At 34.7% G+C, this 22,751-nt stretch overlaps 1 non-coding gene across 1 annotated transcript; it reads right to left on the bottom strand.

Annotated features, from left to right (window-relative positions):
• Nucleotides 1-838: 838 nt before the first annotated feature.
• LOC131175713 (small nucleolar RNA R71) lies at nucleotides 839-944 on the bottom strand. The gene has a single exon (XR_009145902.1). It is a non-coding gene; the product is annotated as a small nucleolar RNA R71 (small nucleolar RNA).
• Nucleotides 945-22,751: the final 21,807 nt, after the last annotated feature.

Raw genomic sequence — 22,751 nt, 5'->3', positions numbered from 1 at the left:
TTTCAATTTAAGCACAATTCTCTGCGGAAATGATATTATTTTTTAAAACTATACTACTGTAACCCGTGCACTTGTGGAAACTACTTCACAGCTAGCACATCAAGTTTTTTGGCGCCGTTGTCGGGGAATTATTTGTTTTTAAGTTGGATTTTAATTATTTTAAGCTAATTATAATTTTTATTTTCTTTTGTTTTCACTGTTGTTCCTTGCGTTTTTCATGTACTTTTCTTGTTTATAAGACGATCGAAAAGCACAAGTGATACTGAATTGTTGTTCAACCCTGAAATTGAAAAATTTTGTCGAGCCAAAAAAAAGGAATCTAAGAAGAGAAAGGAAGCAGAAAAAGAAGAATAACAAAGGTTTGAGCAAGAGGAGAAAATTGAAAATATGGAGAATCAAAATAGAGCTATTAGTGGAGATAATGGAGGCAATAAGCAAAATAGACAGAATGAAGTTGTTAATCAAAATGATCCTCAGAGAAGATCCATATTAGATTATGCTTTTCCTAGATGTGTAGATGTGAGAGATAATAGACCTATTATTGGAGCTAATCAATTTGAGTTAAAGACTGGTCTCATTCAAATGGTTCAGAATTCACAATTTGGAGGTAGTCCACTTGAAAATCCTCATTCTCGTTTGAAGAAATTTTTGATGATATGTGGCACACAAAGGCAGCCTGGAGTTTCAGATAAAGTGATTCGACTCACCTTATTTCCATTCTCTCTTCATGATTCAGCATTAGAGTGGTATGACTCATTTCCACAAGCTACTATAGCTACTTGGGAGCAGCTATCTCAAGCTTTTCTATCTCAATTTTTCCCACCTGGGAAGATCACTCATTTAAGGAATTTGATGGTAGCTTTTAAGCCAAGAGATGATGAAACTTTGTATGAATCTTGGATGAGATTTAAGGAGCTTGAAAGGCAATGTCCTCATCATGAAATACCCAAATGGATGATTGTTTAGAATTTCTACACCAGAGTTACTCCAGTCATAAGAAACACAATTGATTCACAAGTAGGAGGAGATTTCATGAGAATGACAAGTGAAGAATGCTATGATTTATTAGAGAAGATTGCTCATAATACCCATTTATGGGGAAATCCTAGAGCACTTGAGCCAAAGAAGGCTGGGATTTATGAACTTGACTCAGTTAGCTACATGAATGCAAGATTTGATCAGTTGACTCAGCTTCTTAGTGATTTTTGCACAAAGGCAACAACCTCAACTCCTACAACTATGCAACAAGTTGCCTACACAGATGGAACTCAAAGTTGTGGAGTTGATTACTCTTCTTATAGTGATGATTATTTGCAAGAACAAGATGCTTATGCAAGAGGTTATCAATAGAAACCTATAGAAAATTCTTACTCTAATGTGAACAACTCAATATGGAGACCACAAGCAATTTTTGCTCAACAAGGTCAAAGCTCAAATTATGCTCATAACCAGCAGTATATGCAGCAGAATAGACTTCAGTTTCAGCCTCAATTTCAGCCCATAAGGCAGCCACAACCTGGGTATCAAGCAAGAGCACAACAATCCCTTCTACCTCATGAATCGAAGCCAACCTTGGAAAGCATGATGGAGAAATTTTTTGCTGAACAAAGTAAAATGAATAGCAAATTGGAGGAAGAAATGCAACACATGAGACAAACCATGAATCAATTACAAGCCCACAACCGCATGTTGGAGACTCAATTGGCTCAACAAGCAAGCTCATCGGGAAGCAAATCCTATGGCAAACTACCTAGCCAACCACAAAACCCTCATGAATAATATAAGGTTGTGACCTTGAGAAGTGGTAAGAAAGTTGGTCAAGAGAGTGAAAACAAGAGAGAAGAAAAAGAGAGCACAAAAGAAGAAAATTCAGTTGAGAGTAAGAAAAATGAAAAGAAGAAGAAAGCAAAAGTGAGCAAGATGAGGGAGAGAAACCATACATCCCACCTGATCCTTACAAGCCCACCCTTCCCTACCCTCCAAGATTCATCAAGCATAAGCTAGACAAATAATTTGGCAAATTCCTTGAAGTACTAAAGAAGTTGTATATCAATGTGCCATTCACTGAGGCACTATCTCAAATGCCAAGTTATGCCAAGTTATTGAAGGAGATTCTTATCAACAAGAGAAGGCTAGAAGATTATGATACCATCAACTTGGGGGAGCAATGCAGTGCTATAATTCAGAAGAATTTACCTCCCAAACTCAAAGTCTGGGTGTGTTTTCCATTCCTTGTTATATAGGTGATAATTGTGTGGCAAATGCCTTATGTGACCTTGGAGCTAGTGTCAGCCTAATGCCACTTTTAATATATGAGAAGTTGAATATGGGAGAGTTGAAGCCCACAAATATGTATCTTTCATTGGCTGACCGTTCAATTAAGTATTCAGAAGGCATTCTAGAAAATGTGCCTATCAAGGTTGGGAAATTCTACATTCCTGTGGACTTTGTCATTTTAGATATTGAAGAAGACACAAAAATTCCTATCTTATTGGGAAGACCCTTTTTGGCAACAGCTGGTGCATTAATTAATGTAAAGGGTGAGAAATTGACACTTAGAGTGGGAGATGATCAAATGATATTCAACATCAATCCAGCCATGAAAAGGAAACATGAAGAAGTTGAGTCTTGTTTGCGGGTAGACATTATTGATGAGATTGCTCAAGAGCATTTCAGAAAAAGCTATCCACAAGACCCTCTTGAAAATTGCTTAGTCTATGGTGGGAGTATTGATGATGACAATCACAACATAGCTGCTTTTGCACAACACTTGGAGAGCTCTCCACCACATCCTGAAGCCACAATTTTTCAGCTTGAAGAAGTGCAAACTTTGGAGATTAAACCACCATCATTAAAGGTAGAGGATGCCCCAAAGGTAGATCTTAAACGTCTTCCTTTCAACCTCAGGTATGCTTTTCTTGAATCAAATGGAACATATCCTGTTTTAATTAATGCATCTTTAACTAATATTGAGATTGACAAATTGTTGAGAGTTTTGAGAGAATATAGAAGAGTTTTGGGTTATACAGTTGATGATATAAAGGGAATTAGTCCAACAGTCTGTATGCATAGGATTTTCCTAGAGCCAAATAGTAAACCTTCTATTGAACACCAAAGAAGATGGAATCCTACAATGAAGGATGTTGTGAAAAAGGAAATCCTGAAATTACTAGCTGCTGGAATTATTTACCCCATTTCTGACAGTGAGTGGGTTAGTCCTGTGTATGTTGTACCAAAAAAAGGTGGGGTGACAATTGTTAAAAATGAGAATAATGAATTGATACCCACTAGAACTATTACAGCCTGGAGAATGTGCATAGACTATAGGAAGTTAAACAATGCTACAAGAAAAGACCATTTTCCCCTTCTTTTTATGGATCAAATGTTAGAGAGACTAGTCAAGCATTCTTACTTTTGTTACTTAGATGGATATTCTGGTTTCTTTCAAATTCTAATCCATCCTGATGACCAAGAAAAAAACTACCTTTACCTATCCTTATGGCACCTTTGCATATCGAAGGATGCCATTCGGATTGTGTAATACGCCTGCCACCTTTCAAAGGTGCATGATGGCCATTTTTTCTGATTTTATTAAAGAAATTATGGAGGTCTTCATGGATGACTTTTCAGTATATGGCACTAATTTTGATTCATGTTTGACTAATTTATCTAAAATCTTACAGAGGTGTGTTGATAATGATCTAGTGTTGAATTGGGAGACATGCCACTTTATGGTCCATGAGGGGATCATTTTAGGGCATTTGATATCAAACAGGGGAATAAAAGTAGATAAAGCCAAAATAGAAATTACTGAAAAAATGCCCCCTCCAACCACTGTCAAAGGAGTGCAGAGTTTTCTTGGACATGCCGGGTTTTATCGGCGATTTATTCAGGATTTTTCTAAACTTGCTAAACCCTTAACAAATCTTTTGAATCATGATGTTAAATTTGATTTTAATCAAGATTGTATGGTTTCTTTTTGCAGGTTAAACATGGCATTAACAACAGCTCCTATCATGCAACCCCCGGATTGGACTTTGCCATTCGAAATCATGTGTGATGCAAGCGAGTTTACTGTTGGAGCTGTCCTTGGCCAGTGAAAAGATAGAAAACCTTATGCCATTTACTATGCAAGCCGAACCCTTGATGAATCTCAAGTTAATTATGCTATAACTGAAAAGGAGTTCCTTGCGGTAGTATTTGCACTCAATAAGTTTTGTTCTTATTTGGTCAACTCAAAGGTAATAGTTTTCACTGATCATGCAGCAATAAGGTATTTAATGAGCAAGAAAAAAGCTAAATCTAGGTTGATTATATGGATTTTAATTTGATTTAGAAATAAGAGATAAAAAAGGTGTTGAGAATGTGGTGGCTGATCACCTTTCTAAGATAAAAACTGAAAATAAAGATGATGATATTATGCCAATTGATGAGTTATTTTATGAATGAGCAGTTGTATGTGTTGAAATCTGCACTTCCATGGTTTGCTGATATTGTGAATTATTTGTCTTGTGGTGTCTTGCCACCTGATTTATATTGGCAGCAAAAGAAAAGATTCTTGCATGATGTTAAATTTTATTCTTGGGAAGAGCCTCTTTTGTTTAGGAGATGTAATAATGGAATAATTAGGAGATGTATAACAGAGGAAGAAATAAATGATGTTATTTACCATTGTCATTCCTCTGAATATGGTGGTCATTATAGTGTCTCAAAAACTGTTAAAAAAGTCTTAACATCAGGTTTCTATTGGCCTAATATGTTTAAACATGCGAGAGACTTTGTAAGCAAGTGTGATAGGTGTCAAAGGGTAGGCAATATTTCCAAGAGAGATGAGATGCCCCAACAGTCCATATTAGAAGTTGAATTGTTTGATGTTTGAAGAATTGATTTCATGGGGCCATTTCCATCCTCTTATGGGAATAAATATATCTTGGTAGGGGTAGACTATGTATCTAAATGGGTAGAAGCTATTGATACACCTATCAATGATGCAAAAGTTGTGGTGAAATTTCTGAAAAAATTTGTTTTAACCTGATTTGGTGCCCCACGTGCCATAATCAGTGATGGTGGTAACCATTTTTGCAACCACCAATTTGAAAAATTGATGAGAAAGTATGGGGTAAAGCATAGGATTACCACACCATATCCTCAAACAAATGGCCAAGTAGAAATCACAAGTAGAGAACTTAAGCAAATCTTGGAGAAAACTGTCAACAAGTCTAGAAAAGATTGGTCCCTTAAATTAGATGACACTCTTTGGGCATATAGAACAGTCTTTAAAACCCCCATAGGAACTACACCTTATAGGTTAGTTTTTGGGAAATCATGCCATTTGCCCGTAGAGTTAGAACATAAAGCTTATTGGGCCATAAGAGCAATCAATTTTGATTTACAAGCTGCTGGACATAAAAAACTTTTGCAACTTGATGAGTTAGAATAATTGAGACTTGATGCTTATGAAAATGCTAGGATCTATAAAGAGAGAACAAAAATATAGCATGATAAGCACATCAAGAAAAAAGACTTTAAAGAAGGAGATTTGGTTCTCTTATTCAATTCAATGTTGAAATTTTTTCCAGGAAAATTAAAATCAAGGTGGTTAGGTCCATTTAAAGTTGTAAAAGTTTTCCCTCATAATATTGTGGAAATTTTTGGTGCAAAATCTGGTAATTTCAAGGTAAATAGGCAAAGGTTAAGGCATTATTCAATTGGTGAGCCAATTGAGAAGATAACAACCTGCTATCTCTCTCATTCTCCATAAAATTTTGATTAAGGTCAAGCTAAAGACCTAAACTTAGTATTTTTGGGCATAACCCACAATTTTTCATTGATTCTTTATTTCTTTCATATATTTGTTTTAAGTTTTTCTATACTCTTTATTCAGAGTTTGACATTGTTCTAATTTTCTTGTGCAGATGGGATACAATTCATTGCAAGCAAATGAGCATTAAAAAATTTATTTTAGTTCTAGTTTTAAATTTCAGCTTTAAATTTTATTTTTAAATTTGTTCACTTATACTTTTCATCTTTATATTGTTGATTATTTGCTGGTGGATTTTGCAAGACTCATTGCCCGTTTTGTTAATTTTAAGAGGAAGTTTTTCCAAACTTTGACATCTTGGTTTAAAAAGAAAATTATTTGAATATGGATGTGTGAATTGGTGCTTTGAAAAATTTTTTTATGAGTGTTTGATGAACACAACAGGTTGAGCAATTAGAATTCATGTTATGAAGGTCTAATCACTTGAAATCTAATTTGTTTCAATTTTTCAGGTACTGTGTAATTTTGTCAAATTTGGGCAGCAGATTTCACAACCTGCGGCACAATCGATTTTGAGTTTCATGATTAATATTATTCTCATATTTTGTTTACTTTATTCCCTTTCTTTGTTAACCATAATTTTACCCTATTTGACCCCATTACAACTCTTAAAAAGACCTAACGATTCTTTGAAAAATGCTTATTACATTAGTGGAGTTAGATCTTTTATGCTTGCATATGGGTTTGGTAATATAATCTTCCATACATTACTCACCATCTATTTGAGACACATTGGCTATCTATTTCATTTAGGTTTGTTTTGGCAGAATTGACTCTTGTAGCTGGTTGGTATTTATTGCTTGGATTGATTGGTTAATTCTTAGCTATTCTGTAATTGTTGAGAGTGATTGCTTCATTCTTTGTGCTTCGCTGGTGGGAATTTGGAATGTTGGTGGCTAGAGGTAAGTTGGTGGTTTGAATTAGTGATTTTTGTGTTTTCAAATACTGATTCTATTCCCTTCCAAATGAGTTTTAATGAAATTTTGCTTGGAGACAAGCCAGAGTTTGAGTATGGGGGAATTTGATGCATCCATTTTATATCATCATTTAGGTATAATTTTTGCACATAATTTACCCTTGTTCATAGCTATTACTATAGATATTAGCATATATTTAGTCAAATTTGCAATTTTATACTTCTTAGTTTAATTTTTGAAATTTATTTGTTTTGTAGGTTAAATTTGGAGAAATTTGGTGTATTTTGATCAGAGTAGCCATTTGGCAGAAATTAGAGTTGAATTGCAAAAATTTTGAAGTTGAGTTAAAGAGGCCAAAAGTGACACAACCTGCGACACAGCTTGTGTCACAGGTTGTGTCGATTGTCAGATATGCAGTTTTTCTCAGGCAGACGGTTTCACAACCTGTGACATAAGGCGCAACACAATTGATTTTACTTGTGTCGTTTTACTGAAAATGGTTGACGTGGCACTTTCGTTCCTCTGATTTAATACATCACTTTCTCCACAATCTTCTACCTTTTTACCCATTCTAGGGTAGACCTCTGAACCATATAAAAGCTTCTTTTTATCTTTCTTTCCACAAGGAGAAAGAGAGGGAGATTTTGCAAAAAAGAAGGAGAGGAAAAAGAGCTCGTGAAATCTGGTTTTGCAGCAGCAGAAGCCATTTTCTGTAAAACGACACAAGCTGAATCGGTTGTGTTGCGTCTTGTGTCGCAGGTTGTGAAACCGTCTGCCCGAGAAAAACTACATATCTGACAATCAACACAACTTGTGACACAAGCTGTCGCAGGATGTGTCACTTTCGGCCTCTTTAACTCAACTTCAAAATTTTTGTAATTCAACTCTAATTTCTTCCAAATGGCTGCTCTGATCAAAATACACCAAATTTCTCCAAAATTAACCTACAAAACAAATAAATTCCAAAAATTAAACTAAGAAGTGTAAAATTGCAAAATTAACTAAATATATGCTAATATCTATAGTAATAACTATGAACAAGGGTAAATTATGTGTAAAAATTATACCTAAATGATGATATAAAATGCATACATCAAATACTAAGAGGAATTTGCAAAATAAGGTTAGCGTCCTTAGTGTAAGGGGGACAGCCCGTTACCCTGCGAAGATTGGCTAAACCCAGACAAGCTGCAGGCCTATAAGTTGGTGTAAGGGCACAAGAAGTTTAGCAGACACTTTTATAAATATAAAAAAGTATAGGGGGGTGTGACCACTGAGACATATTGATGTCTCCTCCTGCCAGAGGCCACTTTGTTCCTAATGCTCTTTAGGGGGGTGTAACTAGTTGGCCACTGGTGAGTACAATCGGGCCCAGCTAATTGCTATGTTTGGTGTAAAGCTCTCCACCATCCCTGGGATCATTGGCGCAAGGGCATGACTCTAAGTGAGCTCCCTACGTACTCATTGTACTAGGCGGCAAGCATCGTGCTCTCGTGAGATAGGTGCTCTGTGTTTCCATGAAGAAGGAGCTTCATGGACACTCCAAGGCCGAGGGGCTTGTAGTGCGCATGTCTCCCAGGCTCAAGGTTTCTATATAAAGCCGATGATGCTGCTAGGTATAGGGCCAATGATGCTGCTCAATATAGGGGAACAAATATTATACCTTGGCTTGGGTTCAGCTATATGGTCAGATAATGCTTATTGTTATGCTTTCGATTGATGCTTGAGGATGTACATGGTGAGGGGCAACATCGTGCTACAAAAAATATTGATATTCGGTTTCCATGTTAAATATGCTAAACGACCCTTGATAAGAATATTTGAGATCCTTTATAAGAGGAAAAGTCCTTGAATACGAGTAGGCTGGCCTAGATTGGGTGGAAGTCTAGGCGCCACACGGGACTAATGTCCGAGCTAAGAAGTGGCTCCGTGACAGTTGGTATCAGAGCAAGGTCAGTGCTTGCAATGGATAATAATCCATACCTCCCTTGAGAAACCTTCGGTTGTGTGATGTGCACGAGATACAAAAATAATGAGAAACAATGGAAAGCGATGGTTGGTAAACAAAACGATGAAAGCTAATCATGTATTCACCTCGAGGAAGGGTGAGCGGAGTATATAACCCTGAAATGGGTGAAGGACATGACGTCCTCATTAGAAACATATTGTGGCATGCATAAAGAATAAGTGATATAATGTGCAAGTGAGTATTCTTAATGTTATTGAGTCTTTAAGAGGTGGTATGCAAGAGTGCAGTAAACCAATTGAGGATTATCAATATAAAAGGATGCTAATGTGGGCAAAACAGGGTGCAAAATTGGCGAATGACATTCACCAAGCAAGTAACATAATTTGAGTGGTTAGACAAAAACGAGATGATCGATATTGAGAAAACTTGGGAACATATGGGATGAATTGTGTTACCAAAACTATTGAGATGGTGAATGACCCTTATCGAGTGATGAGATACAATACTCGGGATTACTTAAAAGATTGTGAAAGTCTTCGAGATGAGTAGGGATGAGTAAGCCCCAAGGATTGATAAAATGATTGTGAATTGTTAATAGACTGTGGAAGTCTTTCAAGATATGGGTTTGCTCTCCCTAACAGATTATGGAACTGATGGCTTATCTCATTGAGATGGTGTCTTTACCCTACTTGGGTTAAGAGCTGGAATAATTGGGAATTACTTATTGGCTATGAAAGCCTTCAAAATACCTTAACGGATTACTAAGCCCGTAAAGTATTTTGTGCGAGTAAAAAGAGTGGAAATTCAAGATAGCTTAATGGTTATGAGAACCTTCGAAATGATGGGTTGAAATACCCTAATCGATATTGAGACGGTTATTTTCTCCCCTGGAGAATAACCATTGCTATTGGCTACTATAACCTTCAAATGAAGGATGAGAAATGTACTAAGTCCCTTAAAATAAGAATGTTGCTATTCTATGGATAACATAGAAAGTGAAATTGTTGCTAGAGTGCAACTTGAGATGAGACGATCATTGCATGCCATTGATGGCAAGTTCGGATTATGCACGAATTCCATTGAATCCCATTTAATTACGAGGCGATAGATGCTAAGAGCTGCTGAAGTTAAAATCAGCTATGAGATGAATTCGGAAAAGGGACAGGTGGATCCCAAATCATGTTGCGTAGAAACTGATATGGCTTACGATAAGCCTAGAAAGGGTAAGAAACCCAAATATAAATTTGGATGTAAAGAGTTGGCTTGTGGTAACACAAGAAAGGGCGGAGGCCCAATTGTGCATGTAAGCACTATGAAGTTGCGTTGGCAAACGGTATGTAATACTCCGAACCTCCAAGCTTTGAATAGTACCATTTTTTGTCTGTGATTTATACTATTCAAGGACACCTAGGGGACCAAAAATAAAAGAAAAATTAATTGAGATAGGCACAATAAAAAAATTCAAGTGAATAAAAAACATAAGAATTCATCAGGGATTATGAAAAAGAGGGACTATGACCCAAAGAGGGGCATTTTGGTCAATTCACCTCAAGAATTAATTTTTGACTAAAATGTCAATTAAATTAAATGAAAAATAATGCATTGAATTATGAGGAAAAATAAATATAAAGTGAAAAGAAAAATAAAAGAAATGAAAGCCTAAAATTTAAATTTCATTTTTGACCTAATTAAAATTTAAAGGACCAACGGGTTTTGGACAACTCATTAAATGAATTAAATAAAATCAAAATTTGGGGATAAGTATAAAAAGAAATAAACCCTCTTCCTCCCCCATTCGAGTGCCGCCCACTCTCTCTCTCTCTCTCTCTCTCCCCCTCTCTCTTTCTCTTTTCTCCTTCATTCTTCCATTAACAAGCCTCCTTAACCTTTGATTTCTCCATATTTCTTCCATTCATCTTCCACCTAATTAATAGAAAATCAATAATTAAGCATCAAAGGGAAGATTGGGAGAAAGAAGAATAAGAAAGAGTAAAGGAAATTCAAGTTTGGGAAAAGCTTCCTTAAAGGTAAGTTATTTCTCTAGTTTAAATTCATTGTGTATGCATAGAATTAAGGATTATTTATGGGAATTTAACTTGAAAAAACAAAGAATCATGCTTGACACTAAAGGTAAGAAATTTTGGCCAACTGGGGGGAAATTAGGATTTTGATGTGTTTTAGTTAAATTGATGATGAATTCAAGTTTAATTGAAGTAGTTTACATAATTGGGTTAGTGAGATTGCATGGGATTTGTATAAATTGAAAAATGAAAGATTAGGGTTCAAGAGAAATTAGGGCTTTTATATTGTGTTATGCAATTGAGGGTTATAAAACCTAATTATGATCATGTAAGATTCCTTTAATTTGAATTGACATTGGGTTGATGAATGGAAGTAATGAAATGGTAGGATTAGGGAAAAGTGCAAACTAGGGATTTGAAAAATTAGGGATTTTTATGCTATGAGTGCTATGGATATATTAATGCTAAATTATGGTCATTTGGAGTGAGTAAATGTGAATTGATGTTGGTTAGTGGGAGTAATTGAAGGAAGTAACAATTGAACCATAGGGCATAAATTGTGCACACTGAGTCCAGTGTGTTTGGCAACTCATAAGTTGAGCTATACAACTCCAATTGGTGTGAAACTAATTGAAAATGAAACTTAAGACATAGGGATAGAATTTTCATGAAGATACCCTACCCAGAAAATGACCATAAACTGCCCTAAATGAACCTTGAAACTGGAAGTGAAATTCTAGACCTAACAGAGTTGGATCACATGAACAGTAAACTTTGAATTGTCATAACTCTCTCTAGAAAACTATGATTTAGGTGATTCTTGAATCAATGGAAACCTAAAACATAGTAAAACATTTGATATGGAGAACTTAAGGCCAAATTATGAACTTAACCTAATCAAATTGCTAAACAAAGTTGAGTTACCAAATCTGCTAAAATCTGAAAATCTGCAAATTGACGATATAAATAGTAAAATTTGCAAGGGAATAACTCTCTCTAGAAAACTCTGATTTAGGTAATTCTTGAACCATTGGAAACCTAAAACATAGTAGAACATTTCATATGAAGAACTTAAGGTCAAGTTATGAACTTAACCCAATCAAATTGCTAAGCAAATATGAGTTACCAAATTTGCCAAAATCTGAAAATCTCTAAATTGACCACATAAACAATAAAATTTGCAAGGTCATAACTCACTCTAGAAAATCCTGATTTAGGTGATTCTTAAATTGATAGAAATCTAAAACATAGTAGAACATTTCATATGAAGAACTTGAAGCCTAATTATGAATTTAACCCAACCAAATTGCTAGCTAAAGTTAAGTCAATGAATCTGCCAGAACATGAATTGTCACATGAACAATAATTTTTACATGGCCATAACTTTCTCTAGAAAACTCCGATTTATGTGATTCTTAAATTGATGGAAACCTAAAATATAGTAGAACATTTCATATGAAGAATGTAAGGCCAAATTATGAACTTAACTCAATCAAATTATTGGAAAAATCTATGTCACCAAATCTACCAGAATCAGCCCCACGTAAATAGTAAAATTTATTTGACTATAACTTTGGCTACACAACTCCAAATGAGGTGATTCAAAAAGGAAAATAAGATGAGACCTAGAGGGAAAATTTTCATAAAGAACACCTCATCAAATTATGATTGGAATTAGGTAAAAATTGAGTTCAAAGATTAGGGCACCAAGCTGCCCAAAATCCAAAACTCTTTAAAATTTTCAAAGTTAACTTGGGATGTATTAGACATTCATGTAATGAGTACTTGGCAGCAATTGAGATGAGTATTGAGATATTCTATTTATATATTTTTAGTAGAGAAAGAGGTTGGGACGAACAAGGAGAAGTACGTAAAGATAAAGGAGTTCATTGAAGATTTGTGCACAACTAACCTTTTTCTTTGTTTTAACCTTGTAAATTGATTTGAATGAGTTTATTTGAATGAGTTTGATTTGAATGAGTTTATTTTGAATGAGATATAGTTTTTCTCTTACATTTGAGAAATTTATGTGTTGCTACCCCTTTATGGGTTTTATGATGACTTGAATATGTTTATTGTTTTGCAAATGTGATTTTTGATTTAGAAACTCTTGAAAATTGTTTTGAAACCACAGTTAGCATAACAGTCCCTTTGAAACTCCCTTGTAGTAACAGCTACTTGGGGTTTGATATTTGATATGATTATGTCCCCCCATTAATAACGATTAGTGGGGTGAGACTATATAAGTACTCATTAGCTAGCTAGCTCTCATCAATAACGGTTAGTGAGGTTGAGATTGTTTTGTCGTAGTGTACAACATGGCATTGATAGTGAAATTTTGTGTCATGGTCTAAACTGTGTATTGATGTTAGCAACACTTATGCTTTGTGAATGGTGATTTGCAAAGTATGATTTCTCATTCGAAATGTGATTTCAATATATGATTCTTATGGACTTAGAAGGTTTTGTGATGCTATCATGATTATGCAAATATATGATTTCTTGTATTTTGACAAGTTGTGTTTTACCTTAAGTTTTAAAGTTATTAGTTGTGCACCACTAAGTGATATACTCAGCGATAGCTTATTTATGCTATCACAGACAAGGGAAAGGAGAAGGCTGCTGAGTGAGAGACTTGGAGCAGCTTTTGTATTGATTGTGGGTATTTACATTAGGTATACCCTTGTAATTCTTTTGATGTATTTTGTACCCATATGTATGGATGTACGGATATTGAGCAGTTTGTATTTAAAAGCATTACATTGCTATCACATTTTGAGATTGTAACTATTTGTATTTTATTTTGAGACTTATGCAAAATGTATCTTTTGTAATAATAAGTTTATTTCCTCTAATGAATGTCTACTTGATATGTAATTGAATTTTAACTACTCCCATGCAGTTTTCCGCAAAAGTGTTAGTAGTATGCCCTAGAGCATATCATTTAGTATGTATCTTGTACATATTTTTAATAATAAAAGGCATTTCCACTTTTCCGTTTACATAATATATTTATGTGTAATAGAAAAGGTCCATTGATATTTTGTTAGAAATATTATTCTTAAGTTGTTAAGAATATGAGTGACAATATTTCTAGCACAAAGTATCATAAATAGGTTCACAATCGAGGATACTTCATAATAAGGACATGACTTATCCAGAAAGATTGTATTCATGTTTGTTCCCAAGTTATTTATATGAGATATAAATAAGATGGAATGGTGAGTCTCATGCCATATAACAAACTTGATAGGCACTTATAAATGATAAGTAGGTCGAACCAGTGACACTTATGACAAGCACATGGAGTTTACTCTTGTCAATGTTTTGTCATAAATCATATCAGTGCATATAATCTTTAGACCTGAGATAGCACAGTTATCTTGTATATAGGTAGTTTGAGTTTGATACTGCTTTCATACTTGTACTATGTATGGATATATGGGCATGTGTTGGCTCCTGCTAGTTATATATGGAGGTAGGTGTTGATCAAGATGGAATCTGTTCCTCTAAGTAAATAGAGTTAAAATCCTATGTTCATTTAATTGTTCTTGATGTTTCAAGTTCCTGGCAGACAGATAGATTTATTCGTAAAAGAGTTTCGATGAGAAAAATCTTTTAATCAAGAACTGGAATTAAAAGAGAACATAATATTCATAGCAAATGGAGTTTGACATAAACCATGACTCCAGCTTGAGTTGGGATTTTGTAACAGAGAGATTCTAGTGCATGGTAACATATGATTATAGGTTCATTTAAGGTAAACCTTATTACTAATTGGGTGGCCATGGCATGCTATGCTAGGTGTTAACCATGGTCTATGAGGTTCATAAAATGATTTAGAGAAATCATTTATGGTAAGAAAGAGTTCTGATGATATTAAGAGTTGATATCATGTCTCATTGCCAATTAGTGATGAGCCTAGTAAGTCACACACATACACAAGTTATCACCTATTTAAATATGATTTAATTAATTAATTAAAGAGTTTAATTGATTAATTAAATAGGTTTGGTTTGCAATTAAATTGCAAAGTCCCTAGCATGACTTGAAACCAAATCTAGATTATTGGATGTGTAGTATAAATTAAATTTATATTTAAAGTGTTTAAATATGAATTTAATTGATGAGAAATTAATTAATAGAGATTAATTAATTAATTTATATTTGATATAAATTAATTAGAAGAAGAAAATAATTATTTTGGGTTAAGAACTCAAAATTAAGACACAGGGGCATTTTGGTCATTTCACAGTGTGACACGTGGCACCATGAGATGGTGACACATGGCATAACACATAAGCTTGCCAAATATTTTTTAATCATGTAAGATGATTAAAATCAAGATTAAATATAGGTTTGACACTTGGCACAATGTGATTGGGTCACTTAAACCTAGAGCTAATCAAAAGGTGACATGTGGCTAGGGTTTAATGTGTTAACCTAGCTATTTAAGTGTGGTTATGAAAAGAAAACATAACCAGCAGCCTCTCCTCTCAATTGTCACGCCACTTTGAGCCTCTCCAGCTATTTCTCTTCATCTCTCATCAATTCAAAGAGATTAGCCATCAATCTCTTGAATTAAGAACGCTAGAAATTGTTTCTAGTGTCCTGTTTACATCTCTAATCTCTTAAAAGGCAGAACTTGAATTTCTAATTAATAGAAAAGGCTTTAGAAGCTGTTCAAGGGCTGCCATAGGTGTTCTTGGTGTGGACAAGCTAGAGGGACAACATCTGGTGTCCTGAAGACGAATCTCAAAGGCGCAGACACGCTGCAGCACATCAAGAGGTTAGTGTAATCGTTCTTGATTTAATCTAGGGTTCTAAAATTAATCTGATTAATTTTAAAATCTTAAATGGCAAATACAGATCCAAAAACATATTAAAAGAGTTTTAATATGTTGTTTATCATTGAAATCAAATAGATAAAAATAAATCTTGCATGGTGCATGTGACCCTAGGTGAAAATTTTTGAATTCAATGGTATAATCTTGTGTTTTTCACGCTTCCGCTCCTTCAATTGGTATCAGAGCCACTATATTTGCCATTTAGATTGTTGATTATATAATTTAATTGTGTGTTTGATCATGAGATCAAGAGATTCATTGCTGGTTGGATCATGAGATGTGGCGTCACACATGGTGAAGCCACCATTGGTGGCGGCAACAATGGTTCCTTGGGTGGTTCAAGGTTTGGCTTTTAATTCTACAATTGTTGTATGATCTAAGGCCTATTCTTTGACTAATTAAAGTGTTTAATTAGTTGTTTTAATCACACAATTAAATTATGATTCAAATCAGAATTTTAAAAATTGTTTGAATGTGATTCAAATCTGAATTTTAAAAGTTGTTTGAATGTGATTCAAATCTGAATTTTTAAAGTTGTTTGAATCATATTTAAATCTGATTTTTTAAAATTGATTCAATAAAATTGAGATCTGATTTTTTAAGAAATATTTGAATGTGATTCAAATCTGATTTTTTAAAAAATGTTTGAATGTGATTCAAATCTGAATTTTTGAAGTTGTTTGAATGTGATTCAAATCTGAATTTTTAAATTTGTTTGAATGAGATTCAAATCTGAATTTTTAAATTTATTTGAATCATATTCAAATCTAGATTTTTAAGTTGAATATGAGATATTCAATTTAATTTAAGTATGTATGTTTTATTTAATTGTTAAATAGTGATATGCATGATGGATGATCATGGACTATAAAAGACCAATGTGATTGGATTTATTTCTTTTATGTTTCTTTGGGATTGTAAATTAATTAATTTATTTTAATTTATTTTGGGCATGTATTATTAAGTTTGTAATATTTTTGGGTTGTAATTTCATTTATTTAAGTTCTTGTAAATTCGCCTTGGTATGCCAAGGATTACTATGTAATATTGGATTGCAAGAAGTTCAAGGAGGTCAAGAGCATTGGTGGGACCAGTGGGAGGAATTCAATATCAAGTGTTGATTATGTACTCCTTCAGCAACTCTTGTAAAATGAATGAATGAAATGCACCTAGGAATGCCCTGATTCAATTCTTGGTGGCTCAATTGAATCCCTTAGAAAGTTCATGATCATACCATATTTACTGCTTATCCATGAATGCATGAGATGTATGGGAATGTATGCAATTATATGATATATGCATGCTAAATGGATAATGTGCAAAGTGAGACCTTAATAGTAATTAAAATGACCATAAAATCTTCCAAACAAATGATTAAGTTGGAAATGCTATAATTAAAGTAATTATAACATAAGCCCTCCATTGGGGCAATTATTTTAAGAAATTTTAAATAGTTGCATGAGATGCAATTAATTTAAGAGATTTTCTTAAGAATAATTGTTAAGCATGAGATGTTGTAAATATGTAAATGGTTTGGTGGCCAATATTGGATGTACTGAGGACATTAAAATTATTTACATAATTATCTTGGCTCAATGGGATCAACTTAACTAATGCAAGATAAGTCAATAATGGATGTACCTGAGATTTTGAGCATTAGGGGCTAGGTAAAGGATTGAACCTCACATGAGATGTGATGGGCAAGGAGTTGCTCACTTATAGTTTATTGTAATTCCAATAATGGATGTACCTGAGGATGATCAATAGAATTATAAGAATTCAATCACCCACTAGAAATCCATCCAACTAGGATTTCCGTTTTCTACTTTGGAAGTGTAGGATTCGCTAAGTTAGTGGGAGGACCAATTTGATTAGAAGACCATAATCATTTTGGTTAATTATATGATACTTTTACTAATTAATCTGATATTTTCTGCAGTTAATTTTCTGATAAAAATGAGCACAGAACAACCACCACCATCCAATATCCTTGCAAGCATACTTGATCGCAACAGTTGACAGGGACCTAATCATGCGATTGGCTAAGAAATTTGAAACTTGTCACAACCTTGAACATATAGGATATGTTCTAGATTCAAATGTTTCTGGTCCCTTACCTCCAGAGGCCACACAAGAGGAACATGAAACTTTGGACAAGTGGAAGGAGCATGATATGAGAGCTAAGTGTTACATGCTTGCTTCCATGAGTAATGAGTTCTGAAGCAACATGAGAACATGCAGTGCGAGTGAGATCCTCCCTCACCTACAAGAGTTGTATGGTGAGCACAGCAGGAATGCTAGGTATGAGATATCTAGACAGCTATTCCGTATGAGGATGTCTGAGGGACAGAATGTTGGGGATCATGTCCACAAGATGATTCGGCTGATTGAGCAGTTGGAACATCTTGACTTCAACATGGATTTCCAACTACAAACAGATTTGATCCTTGATCCCTTCACGAGTCTTTTGGGAATTTTGTGACAAATTTCCATATGACTAAACAGAATGCACCTTAGTGAATTACTCAACATGCTGGTTATTGCCCAAAAGAATATGCGGGCAATAAAGGAAAAGAGGTAGCTTTGATTGCATCTTCTTCTCTTTGGAAAGTCCAACAAGAAGAAGCGCAATAAGAAAAAGAATCTCAGATTCCTGGTCCTTCCAAGAAAATAGCTAAACAGAAAAGGAAGATTAAAGCTGATAAAGGCAAAGGAAAGTGTCTCCACTGCCAACAGGAAAGTGTTTCCATTGCCAACAGGAAAGTGTTTCCATTGTCAGTAAGAAAGTGTTTCCACTGGCCAGAGTATAGTAATCTAAATGAATGCAATGCCATAGTGAAAACCAACTCAAGTTCAAAATATATTTGGCACTTAAGGTTATGTCATGTTGCAGAAGATAGGATTGCAAAATTGGAGAAAATGGGGATTCTATCCTCATTGGGCTCTGAGCCTACTCCAACTTGTGAATTTTGCCTTCAAGGCAAAATGACTAGATCACCCTTTGTTGGACAAGGGCTAAGAGCTGAAAATATTTTGGAGCTAATACATAGTGATGTATGTGGTCCATTTAAAGAAATGGCTAGAGGGGGTTTTCATTATTTTATTACCTTTACTGATGATAAATCAAGGTTTGGGTATTTGTATTTGATGAAATACAAACATGAATCCTTTGAAAAGTTTAAGGAATTTAAATCTGAAGTAGAAAATCAAACAGGAAAAAGTATTAAAGCTCTTCGATCAGATCGTGGAGGTGAATATTTGAGTACTGAATTTGATGAATACTTGAGAGAGCATGGCATTGTTTCTCAGCTGACTCCTCCAGGAACGCCACAGCTGAATGGTGTATCTGAAAGGAGAAATCGTACCCTATTGGATATGGTACGTAGTATGATGAGCTATACTGATATGCCAATCTCCTTTTGGGGATTTGCATTAGAATCAGCTTTATATATTCTGAATAGGATTCCATCAAAATCAGTTTCTTCCACACCTTATGAGATATGGCATGGAAGAAAACCAAGTCTTAAGCATGTTAAGATTTGGGGTTGTCCAGCTTATATCAAAAAGCTGAACACTGATAAATTGGAGACCAGATCAGAAAGAGGTCGATTTGTTGGATATCCAAAAGATAGTTTTGGATATTATTTTTATTTGCCTACTTCACAAAAAGTTGTGATAAGTAGAGATGCCACATTTCTTGAACAACAGTTTGTTCAAGAAGGAGGCAAAGGAAGGCAAATAGAGTTAGAATTGGAGAATTCTGACCAACCAACAGATCAGATGGATATAGATCCATCTAGTCAACCTATACCCATTGATGAAACATCTACAATTGTTCCTCGTAGAACAACCAGGGTATCTCACCCACCAGTGAGATATGGTTTTCTTCATGAAGAAGAACAAGAGTTGTCTACTCATGAAGAAGTAGATCATGGAGATGATCCACTTACCTATGAAGAAGCTATATCAGATATAGACTCTTCAAAATGGATTGATGCTATGAAATCCGAGATTGATTCCATGTATAAGAATCAAGTTTGGGATCTTGTTGACCCACCTGAAGGTATTATACCTATAGGGAACAAATGGGTTTTCAAGAAGAAAATTGGTTCTGATGGAAAGGTAGAGACCTATAAGGCAAGGCTAGTAGCGAAAGGGTTTCGCCAAAGGCAAGGAATAGACTATGAGGAGACTTTCTGCTTTGTTGCCATGCTTAAATCAATTAGGATTTTATTAGCAATAGGCGCAAACTATGAATAAGAGATTTGGCAGATGGATGTCAAAACAGCTTTTCTCAATGGATACATTGAAGAAAACATTTTCATGGAACAACCTAAGGGATTTGAATCCCAAGATGGTTCCAAGGTATGCAAGCTAAAGCGATCCATTTATGGGTTGAAACAAGCTTCGAGGAGTTGGAACATCCGTTTTGATGAAGCCATTAAATCTTTTGGTTTTATCAAAAATGAGGATGAGCCATGTGTATATAAGAAGGTTAGTGACAGTGCTATCACTTTCCTTGTCTTATATGTGGATGACATAATTGTTGATGGGTAATGATACAGGTATGTTGACGACTATAAAGGTATGGTTGTCAAATACATTCTCCATGAAAGACTTAGGGGAGGCAACCTATATTATTGGGATTCGCATCTATAGAGATAGAGCGAAAAGAATAATTGGTTTATCCCAAAGTCTATACTTGGAAAAGGTGTTAAAGAGGTTTAACATGCTTGATTCCAAGAGAGGATTGTTACCAGTGAGACATGGTATCCACCTTTCTAAAGAGATGTCTCCAAAGACACCAAGAAAGAGATAAGATGGCCAGATTCCATATGCTTGGCTATTGGAAGTTTAATGTATGCGATGTTGTGTACTAGGCGGATATCGCATATCTCGTTAGTTTGACTAGCGGTATCAATCCAATCCAGTTTGGAACATCGATAGTCGCCAAGAATATTCTTAAGTACTTGAGAAGAACTAAGGATTTATTCTTGATTTATGGAGGTGGAGTCTTGCAATTGGATGGTTATACTGATTCTGATTTCCAATCAGATATCGATGATAGAAAGTCTACCTCTGGATATGTGTTCATTTGTAATGGAGGTGCAGTCAGTTGGAAGAGTTCCAAACAGAGCACGACTGCAGATTCCACCATCGAGGTCGAGTATATTCTTGCATCATATGCCGCAAAAGAAGTCGCTTGGATGAAGATGTTCGTGATGAACTTACAGAGTTCCTTCCATTGAGTCGCCAGTTCCATTACATCGTGACAACAATGGAGCGATCCTCTGAGCTAAGGAACTAAGGTCTCACCCAAAATCCAAACACATAGAAAGGCACTACCACATTATCGGACATATAGTTGGGCAAAGGCGATATAGCCATGCAGAAATAACATCGGTGAAAAATTCAGGTGATCCATGCACTAAGCCTTTGTCACAAGCTCGATTAGTGACATCTTGAGAAGATGGGTCTAAGGTATTGTAATGAATGGCTCTAGTGCTAGTGGGAGATTGTTAGTAGTATGCCCTAGAGCATATCATTTAGTATGTATCTTATACATATTTTTAATAATAAAAGGCATTTCCACTTTTCCGTTTACATAATATATTTATGTGTAAAAGAAAAGGTCCATTGATATTTTGTTAGAAATATTATTCTTAAGTTGTTAAGAATATGAGTGACAATATTTCTAGCACAAAGTATCATAAATAGGTTCACAATCGAGGATACTTCATAATAAGGACATGACTTATCCGGAAAGATTGTATACATGTTTGTTCCCAAGTTATTTATATGAGATATAAATAAGATGGAATGGTGAGTCTCATGCCATATAACAAACTTGATAGGCACTTATAAATAATAAGTAGGCCGAACCAGTGACACTTATGACAAGCACATGGAGTTTACTCTTGTTAATGTTTTGTCATAAATCATATCAGTGCATATAATCTTTAGACCTGAGATAGCACGATTATCTTGTATATAGGTAGTTTGAGTTTGATAATCGCTTTCATACTTGTACTATGTATGGGTATATGGGCATGTGTTGGCTCTGCTAGTTATATATGGAGGTAGGTGTTGATCAAGATGGAATCTGTCCTCTAAGTAAATAGAGTTAAAATCCTATGTTCATTTAATTGTTCTTGATGTTTCAAGTTCTGGCCAGACAGATAGATTTATTCGTAAAAGAGTTTCGATGAGAAAAATCTTTTAATCAAGAACTGGAATTAAAAGAGAACATAATATTCATAGCAAATGGAGTTTGACATAAACCATGACTCCAATTTGAGTTGGGATTTTGTAACAGAGAGATTCTAGTGCATGGTAACATATGATTATAGGTTCATTTAAGGTAAACCTTATTACTAATTGGGTGGCCATGGCATGCTATGCTAGGTGTTAACCATGGTCTATGAGGTTCATAAAATGATTTAGAGAAATCATTTATGGTAAGAAAGAGTTCTGATGATATTAAGAGTTGATATCATGTCTCATTGCCAATTAGTGATGAGCCTAGTAAGTCACACACATACACAAGTTATCACCTATTTAAATATGATTTAATTAATTAATTAAAGAGTTTAATTGATTAATTAAATAGGTTTGGTTTGCAATTAAATTGCAAAGTCCCTAGCATGACTTGAAACCAAATCTAGATTATTGGATGTGTAGTATAAATTAAATTTATATTTAAAGTGTTTAAATATGAATTTAATTGATGAGAAATTAATTAATAGAGATTAATTAATTAATTTATATTTGATATAAATTAATTAGAAGAAGAAAACAATTATTTTGGGTTAAGAACTCAAAATTAAGACAAAGGGGCATTTTGGTCATTTCACAGTGTGACACATGGCACCATGAGATGGTGACACATGGCATAACACATAAGCTTGCCAAATATTTTTTAATCATGTAAGATGATTAAAATCAAGATTAAATATAGGTTTGACACTTGGCACAATGTGATTGGGTCACTTAAACCTAGAGCTAATCAAAAGGTGACATGTGGCTAGGGTTTAATGTGTTAACCTAGCTATTTAAGTGTGGTTATGAAAAGAAAACATAACCAGCAGCCTCTCCTCTCAATTGTCACGCCACTTTGAGCCTCTCCAGCTATTTCTCTTCATCTCTCATCAATTCAAAGAGATTAGCCATCAATCT

The sequence above is a fragment of the Hevea brasiliensis genome, chromosome 17, assembly GCF_030052815.1.
Source record: "Hevea brasiliensis isolate MT/VB/25A 57/8 chromosome 17, ASM3005281v1, whole genome shotgun sequence".
Classification (NCBI taxonomy): Eukaryota; Viridiplantae; Streptophyta; class Magnoliopsida; order Malpighiales; family Euphorbiaceae; genus Hevea; species Hevea brasiliensis.
This window is presented reverse-complemented; position numbering and strand designations above follow the sequence as displayed.